Below are 8,232 nucleotides of genomic sequence, written 5' to 3'. Positions count from 1 at the left end.
AATAACCAACCATGGTTTTGATTGTCTCTGATGTAGGGTATATTATTATAATTTACTAGTAGGCGCTCGATAAAGACTTACACTAGAGTTATACTGAGTCGAATCAAATTCGACATTATGTAGTTTTTTAATAGTAACAATTTGGTTTTCATGATACTTCGTGAAGTGGATGGTAGAAAAAATCGGAGATGCCCGAGGAAGGCATGAATCAAATAATTATCTGAGTTAAAATGAGACGTAAGCGATGAACGAAGAAGAGATGTAAAGAGAATGGAAGTGAATGGTTGAAGAGGTCAAGTTTGCCCGAGGAAGACATGGCACGATCCAGTAAAACAAATACTTAATACAATATAATAATATTATTTCAACCTTAAAAATTAACCCAGTTGTCAGGTAATCTAGAAGTCACAGCCTCAAAACCCCCAAACAATTTATAAGTCCCCGAGAAACTCCGGGTAAACGTCAGCTATTGATAAATAAAATTTAAAAAATATATATTTATTTAACATTTTTTTACTATAAATATATTACATCAATATGCATTTTTTGTTTATTATAAAATAAAAATTTCTTTCAGACATTTTAAAACTGCCGTGGCCCTTTTGATATCTACGTTTGCCGGATCTTTGACTGTTTTGGGAATCGTTGCCTACTTTGATGAATACAAACCATAGTAAGTACCAGAGAGTTCAAATGATGAGAGAGAATTTTGGAAACTGTGAGCCTTATCTTTGCATTTTTAGCTAGATAAATAAAACGCTGAATATTTCAAATAAAATATAACAAGTGGTGCTAAAGTCCTCACTCGATTTCCTATGGCAGTAAATTTGTTTATAAATAAAATAAATTGGTTTCATATAAATCACTCTGCGTTCTTGAGGAGTTTTTAACGATCCATGGTTTTTCAAAGTATACTCTGCTTCTGTTTACTTCATAAATGTCACAGTCGTGATGATAAGACGCCATTTGCAAAAATTAGAGCATCATCTGCTGTTCTTGCGCCGACAATTCGTATCCTACAGTGTGTGCATTTCAGGTATATATCCTATAAACGCTGGTGTACCACAGGGATCCAATTTAGGACCTTTATTACTTTTAATTAAAACACTGGAATATAATAATGCGATTATTAATAGGTATTGATAATGAACTCTCTGTTAACTTCCCAAAAATGTTCAATTATCTGCTTTACGAGGTCACATCAAAGATACGCCACTGAAACACATCATGACGACTTGTCCTCCCAAGTCCTTACTTGGGAACTGTGTATGAAGCTCGTTTAACGTTTCATGCTGTTGTTTTCCCACAAATAGTTCTCCAACTCGTCGTGGATATATCGCAATACTTCGCGTATTACAATAGTGACTCGATAGTCGACCTAACTAGGAGCTGGCTAAATGAGATTGGCGACCACCAAGTTTGTCTGGAAGCAGCCTAACTGGCCCTAGCGACTACTGACTACTAGCTGCCATCTTGCGGACTTCTAAGCAAGCTCTTTGCACTGCCCTCTATGAGTGCAACTGTGAAGCTTTTAGCTAACTCACTTCCCAACACATGCTCAGATGTACAAGATCTTCAAATTCAGCCATCAAAAAAGTTGTTTTATCCGAGTTTATCGAATTCTTCGATACACTCGGATTTTGTCCTAATTTTTATCATTTCCCTATCCACATTGTGTATTATGTGCTCATAAATCATGGAAAATTTTCCCGTAAAATGATAAATAAATAAACATGTAACGTGATTGCGTATTTTTTTTCAGTCAAGACACCTTCTTCCCAAAGGCTCCGCTATACTACTATCCTCCGTGGGCCAGAATCGGTCCCTACATCATCGGGGCGTGCTTCAGCTACCTATACAACAAACTCAACGGGAAACTTGTGTTAAATAAGGTGCAAAATATAAGATATATTTACTTGTTCGCGCGGATATTCATTTAACAGTATCTGAAAATGTTGCATTTACGATAACGTCTTGCGTAGCTGATTCGTCATGCTTACTATCGCATGGTGTATAATCCATCTTTACCTTACTTAGCCTAACAGAGAGAGCGTATGTCGTGATTTACACTAAGCAAGCAAAACTAATCATGCCAAAATAATGGAGATACCTTAGTAGTAGAATCCGTACACGAAACAAACAGAAATAATATGGAATATGCAGAAAAGTGGGACACGGTCAGTTGAAATTGTGCCACACAATAGGTTTGCTATGTTTGAAGAAAAGAATATATAAAATATTTGCTGTTACAGGTGACTGTGGGACTATTGTGGACTGCGAGTATATGTTCCATACTGTACCTAGAACTTGGCTTCACTGACAGAGACTTCTCAATCTACATGAGCGTCCTTCACACCATGCTCTCTAGAAATGTGTTCGCCCTCGCTGGAGGATGGATGCTACTGTCTTCTCTCACTGGATATGGAGGTAGGTTAACAAATACCGGTTCATAAGCACTTTTGCTACATTTATGAGGAGCTGTACCGAATTCATCGAACTCAAGAAGCCAGTGTTCACCAATATGCTGATTTATAAAATTCACTGGGTGACAACCGGCTGCCTATCATTTGGATGAACGAATTTCAAGAACGCCTGTGGTCGAGTTCAACAGAGGGCAACCGATTTTGAGATAAATTCTATTAAGAAAAAACTTGTCACCGATAGTAGTGGAATTGGAGATTTTCACTATATACGGTGTCCGGAAACTCGAACAATGAAGAAACATGAACACCAAAATGTCGATCGAGAACGCCAAAAGTTAGTCAGAATCCTTTTCCGATTCTAACTGTTAGCCACAGCTAACCCAATAGTTGTATCAAATATTCATTACAGTCAACAATAAAACCACAAATATTGGCTACTCCAATAGATTTACTTGGATTACACTTATGCGATTATCAGAAGTGCTGCAGTTATCGCAAGGACACTGAAGGCTTGAGCGGGGTCTGGAAGTGAACGTAAGTGTTATTAATTGATTGCAGGAGCCGCTAACACTTTGTTCTCAGCCAGGGGATGGCTGCCATTCAGCAACCTGGCTTACACAGCCTACCTTCTGAACCCTGTCATCATCTATCTCCTGATTAGTAACAGCGAGAAGGGGCTGCAACTGGAAACCACAAATGTTGTGAGAACTTTTACATTTTTACATTACCTCCTCAAGGAATTATTTTTCAATGATAAACTAATGTTTATAAGACAAGGTTTTTTATGCATAGCACAAAGGATAACAAATTATTATAAGCAGTAATTGTTGATTGAAGTACTAGTACATATTGAATTGTTTGGCGTGTTGGGAATAAGCCGAGGTGGCTCAGTGGTCTAGAGCACCTGGCAGGACATCAGAAGGTGCGGGTTCAATTCCCGTCGGCGGCAATTATTTTTACTCGCGAGATATTTTCTGTTTGTATGGAAAACTACTTATCAACTCACGTCTCGATTACTGCAACGGCATTTATGCCAGCCTTCCAAAATATCAAATTGACAAACTTCAATCATTGTTTAATGCAGCAGCACGGCTCATAACCGGGGTTTCTAAATATTCGCACATTTCAGAACACCTTCGTAACCTTCACTGGCTCAAGTGCCCTGAAAGAATCCAGTACAAACTGTGCTGGATGGTGTTTAAATCCATCAATGAAATGGCCCCATCCTACATCTCTGAACTATGCGTCCTGGAAAACACTGGTCTGAGGCAGTCAACTCTTAGATCAGCAACATCATCAGCTGTAGGCAGACTGATGGAACCTAAGCGCAAGCCAAATACTAAGTTTGGTGATCACGCTTTCGGAGTATCTGGGCCGAAGGCTTGGAATAAACTCCCTCCGGAACTAAGATCCATAACAAGTCCAACAGAATTAAGCTCCATAACAAGTCCAACAGAAATAAAGCGAGACAGCTTTTGCACGGTTGTCCGGTGTCTCTTCATTATCCATGTAAAAGACAGTTATTAAACAAGACAGCAATTAATAAAATGTTGTTTTTTTTCAGGTATTGTATGCATTCGGTGTAATTGGCCTAACCTTCTTTTTCTCAATCTTCGTGGTCATATCAGTTGAGTACCCTATAGTCAAGGTGCTCAATATCTTCTTCGTCGAAGAGAATCACAAAACTAAACCATTTGAAAAGGAAATCAAAATCAAAAAAACACCAACTTCTTCGTAAGGAAAAAACCTAAAATAAAAAATTACTACTAATAACCCCTTTTGCTAAAACTATCTTTGGAGAAAGACATTTTGAATATGTATTTAAAAGTCTTTGTCTCGTTTTATTTATATAGCATACAAATCATACAATAATCGACAAATAGAAACACTGACTAAATTTAAACTTGAAACAAAGAATTAGATTGTTCAAATAGGTTATCCCATTATTGCAAACTAGTGTAAAAAATTGTATTTTGATGTGACAATTATTTTACAACCTGATCAAAACCTAACCTTTATTAAAATAACTATACATGTACACCTATTAATAAAATCATCTTAAGGTAGGCGACACATTATGCTATACGAATCATAGCTTGACCTATATCAGCTATCGCTCACCATACACTAATAGGAATGTATGGCGAGCTATAAGCTAAAATGGGCCAAGCCACGAAAATATAGCGCGCATATAGCGTGGTCTGTCACAGTTTTAAAGCTTAACTTCTATATATTGTCCTTGTTGATATTTGTATTTAATTTCATATTTTCTTTCAAAGTATTTTATTTTATAGTATTATGTATTGCTGAATTAAACCTTAGTAAACATGTAATCTTTAACCTTAACCTTATCCTGAAAACCTAAAAACCGTGAGTCAACCCCAGTCCTTTAAAAAACCAATTACAAAATGGATCCTTACACACGGAATACATTACAACTACAATACCCATTCATTCTACACTCAATCAATTTAATCACCTTTCAGACAAAACATAATATATCCTTATTCCCTAACTTAGTAGTATAGTATGTATATAATTAATTAGTGTGATCTATTTGGTGTTGTCCAAGTATGGAGTGAATGCGAATCTGACTCAGGCAATTGCGTCTCTATATGAGGGAAGCGTTGCATGTGTTAGGGTGAACGGTGGTTTTACGAGGTGGTTTGATATCACAAAAGGTGTTAAACAAGGCTGCGTAATGTCACCGTGGTTATTCAATCTATACATGGATAATTGTATGCAAGAATTGAAAGAAGTGGGATTGGGCGCGAATTTGAGTAATCTTAAAGTATGTTGCCTGTTGTATGCTGATGATGCGGTGCTGATTGCTAATAGAATGGATGATCTGCAGTCTCTCGTATCTAGGATGAACGAAGTATGTGTGAAGAATGAGTTAATGATGAATGTAAGTAAGTCTAAAGTAATGGTGTTTGAAAGAGAGAGTACGAAAACAGTGTGCAATATAGCTGTGAATGAGGAATACTTGGAGCAGGTGGATGAATTTGTGTATTTAGGAAGCATGTTCTAGAAAGATGGGAAGGCTGACAGAGATATTGAAAGAAGAGTAAATGCAGGTAACCCCATTAATGGAGGACTGAACGCAGTTGGCGCTAACAAAAAATTGTCCAAAGAAGCGAAGTTAGCAGTCCACAATAGAGTGCTGGTACCTACCCTGATGTATGGAAGTGAGGCATGGAACTGGCAAAGAAAGGATGAAAGTAGATTGAATGCTGTTGAAATGAGATCACTGAGGCGTATGTGTGGTAAAACCATGTATGATCGTGTGAGGAATGTGGATATCCGCAAAGAGTGCAAGGCTGATGTAAGCGTAATGAGTAAGATCAAGAAAGGGACGCTTAGATGGTTTGGGCATGTAGAGCGAATGAGTGAAGAAAGGAGTGTAAGGAGAATATACAATGCAAATGTGAATGGTAGCAGAAGTCGGGGACGCCCGAGGAAGACATGGCACGATCAAGTGAATCAGATACTCGAGTCGGGCCATGTCAAGAGTCAGAATAATAGAAGAGTATGTATGAGACAATGTATGAATGTGAATGAGGCAAGAAGTGTGTGCCAGGACCGAGTTGTTTGGCGGTCCGTCCTCTCTGCCTACCCCTGCGGAGAAACGGCGTGATGGTTAGTTAGTTAGTTAGTTATCTATTTACTAAAAATTTCTCTAATTTTTCATCTTCTTATAATTCTCTAACTTCTCCATCCTCTTGCAACCCAAACTAGCTATACATCATTTTTCTTATTTCTCTATTTTATATTATAGTAATGTATAGATTCTATGTCCGCAAACTGTAAAATTCACCCGCCATAACACAGGGTCATCCCTAACATGGAGGGTGAAATATCACAAAAACCACATTTACTCTCTAAATCATGTATCAATAAAATAAATAAATGTATGTATTTCCTATGTCTGTCTCGTCACAGGAATCTCCCAGCGAGACCGGGCATTGAAAAATCAATGAAAATTATGTTTTATCATGATAAATAAAAAATAAAATAAATATTGTCTTTTTATGGTGTCTATTTAAATTTCGATTCCGTTTTGTGTTTGAATGAATGCAAATCTTGGAAATGGAAATTAACCCACTTACCAACATCTGATCAAACTGATACTCGGCAGATAGAATCGTTGTCGATGACAATGCATTCTATCAACTTTTTGTGGCAATCACGCATACACACAAGGACATATATGCATTATTCTGAAATTGGATGACATTACAGCAGTTATATACAACATAAATCTTTGATGGGCGGACATAACAGTATAACTGCATTTTTGACCATTTAACGATTTATATGAGAAAATGTGTCTTGTGCATGCCGGCATCAATGGTATTAACAGTATAGTTACACCAGTACTCAAAAAATATTATGTTTGTTTTAATTAAAGCATCTGAAACATTTCTAGGCGACAAAATTTTTAAACCAAAAACACACGTGTTTTGCGACGGTCGGGATAATAAATTACCATGGGCACTTGTTAGGGCCTTCAGAGTTTCCAAGAATTCCGTTGAAAACATCTGGCGTACCTACAGTTACCGATCCTCGTCCCAAGTTCAACTTCAGCGAATTTCGAGTATTTTTTAGCAGAATTTTCGATTATTCATTTTTAACACACTGCACTCTAATCACATTACTATAAAGTTCTGATTACTAATTGATAAGGTAACCCTTTGCACGCGGCCGTATCAACTGTTGTTACAGCAAAAAGTCCATACTCAGACTCTGCTGTATCAACAGTTGATACGGAAACTTTGAATGCCGATATTCCAGCGGTCTTTTGACATAAATTTATTTCCCGCTCGCTCGAACATTCGTAGAACTATCACGATGCTGACATCTACAAGAATTTCTCGAAAATAAAATTGTATTTTATTAAAAAACATCGATAATCAAGTGAGCCTCTTTGCGCCTTCGAGTGCTATAGTTTACAATTTTGTCAACAGATGGCGTTAGTTCAATTTTGTTTTTATATTAAGTGACATAAAATTTAAGTGTCCAGTTTTAGAAAAAGTTTTCTTAACAAAAAATGATAAGTGCTCATGGTGTCCCACTTGTGTCTATCACCTAAGTACACACACGCCGAGTGAATGGCGGGACCACATTCAAAAGATACGGTACGTCTTTGTATGAAATTTTATGTTTTTGTTTTTATAAACATCTAAGAGTGTTAACACACTAGGATTTGTTATCATATTGTGGAGAATAATCTGTTCTGTCTATATAGTCCAATAAATCATGCCAGAATGCTATAATTTGACATTTAATTGCGTGCATAGGTATTTGAAAATATGTACCGCGTACGGGTATAGATAAAACGGAGCAAATTAACGCGTTCAAAAGGTTAATTTAAAATGTTGATTGACTGATTTTAAAAATAATTTCAAAGGGATGTTCCCTTGAGGACGGCATGACGCGTCTGGCTGCCACGAAGGGCGCTACAATATGAAGATAATACAAATCATATGAAGATAATACAAATCATATGAAGATAATACAAATCATATGAAGATAATACAAATCATATGAAGATAATACAAATCATATGAAGATAATACAAATCATATGAAGATAATACAAATCATATGAAGATAATACAAATCATATGAAGATAATACAAATCATATGAAGATAAGGCTGAACTAAAATATCATTTTGTAATTTCTCAGTATAGCCGTGAACTCGCTATTGCCGTAATTGTTATAACCAAGTTCGACTGTGTTTAAAAAATTATATGTTTATTTCTAACAATAAGCTTATTTCATTACCCTTCAAAAACAGTTTTCAC

This window comes from Hesperophylax consimilis, chromosome 19 (genome assembly GCF_061612785.1).
Source record: "Hesperophylax consimilis isolate HC1 chromosome 19, BYU_Hcon_1.0, whole genome shotgun sequence".
Classification (NCBI taxonomy): domain Eukaryota; kingdom Metazoa; phylum Arthropoda; class Insecta; order Trichoptera; family Limnephilidae; genus Hesperophylax; species Hesperophylax consimilis.
The sequence above is the reverse complement of the archived record's forward strand: the minus strand, read 5'-3'. Positions refer to the sequence as shown.